This window comes from Arachis duranensis, chromosome 8, assembly GCF_000817695.3.
Source record: "Arachis duranensis cultivar V14167 chromosome 8, aradu.V14167.gnm2.J7QH, whole genome shotgun sequence".
Classification (NCBI taxonomy): Eukaryota; Viridiplantae; Streptophyta; class Magnoliopsida; order Fabales; family Fabaceae; genus Arachis; species Arachis duranensis.
Window position 1 is genome coordinate 39805079 of NC_029779.3, and position 1199 is coordinate 39806277.

The window sequence follows — 1199 nt, forward strand, 5'->3', positions numbered from 1 at the left end:
TCATCCAACTAATTTAGAAATAGAAAAAAAATTGCGTGTAACAATATCATGGTTAATTGGTATATTCTTTTTTATATGTATTTTAATTTTTTTATTTAAATAACAAATCAAATCTTTGAATTTGAAAAACCTAAGGATCAAATTTCATAATGCATAAATTAGAGGGTTTAATTTATAGTGAAATAATTTTTTCCTGTAAAATAAATCAGAAGGTCCGACTAACATATTTAAAAAATCTTTCAACACTAAAATACAAATTTAAAGATTAAATTTATATATTTAAAATTTTAAANATCTCATCAGGGCAACAATTAGTACTTGCATTATTGTACTATATGACTTCAATTTGTACATACGGTATCTCATCAGAGACAATTCAAAGATGCTCATCATAAGTTACGGAATATATTTCAGTTCCATGTGATACAATTTCACAAATTTTTATTTATTTTATTTGGTTCAACAATATATATAAATTAAAGTTAATTAAAATATATATATATATAATATATATACACTACCATTTTGATACTTAATTACTTTTAATATTAATTATATTAACTATAAAATACATAAAAGATGAATAGAATGGGTTAATAAGGAGTTTATTGGTACAACGTCTATGTCGATTCTGAGAAATGGCTCGTCATCTAAACCGTTTAAGATAGAGAGGGGTTTGAGACAAGATGATTCACTGTCTCCTTTTTTATTTGTTTTGATTGTTGATGTTCTACATAGGATGGTATGGAACAGATGTATTTTGTCGCTGCTGGTTGGTAAGGAAAATATAGAGTTGTCACATCTCCAGTTTGCTGATGACACTATATTATTCTGTCCACTAGAAGAGGAGACCATCAGAAACTATACCAGATTGCTAAGGTGTTTTGAGGTGATGTCGGGGTTAACTATTAACTTTGATAAATCAAGTTTAATCCGCATCAACTGTGAATAGTAGTAGACTTACAACATGTGCAACTTATTGGGATGTAAAGAGGCTAATCTTCCAATAAGATGTCTTGGCATTCCTCTAGGAACAAATCCAAGGCTGGTCAAGACTTGAAAACCGATAATTGATAAGGTTGAGGAGAAGCTCGGTTTGTAAAAGGCAAAAGTACTAAATAAAGCGGGTAAGTTAGTCCCTATTAAATATGTGTTAAATATAGCTTGCCAGTGTACTACCTGAACCTGTATAAGATGTC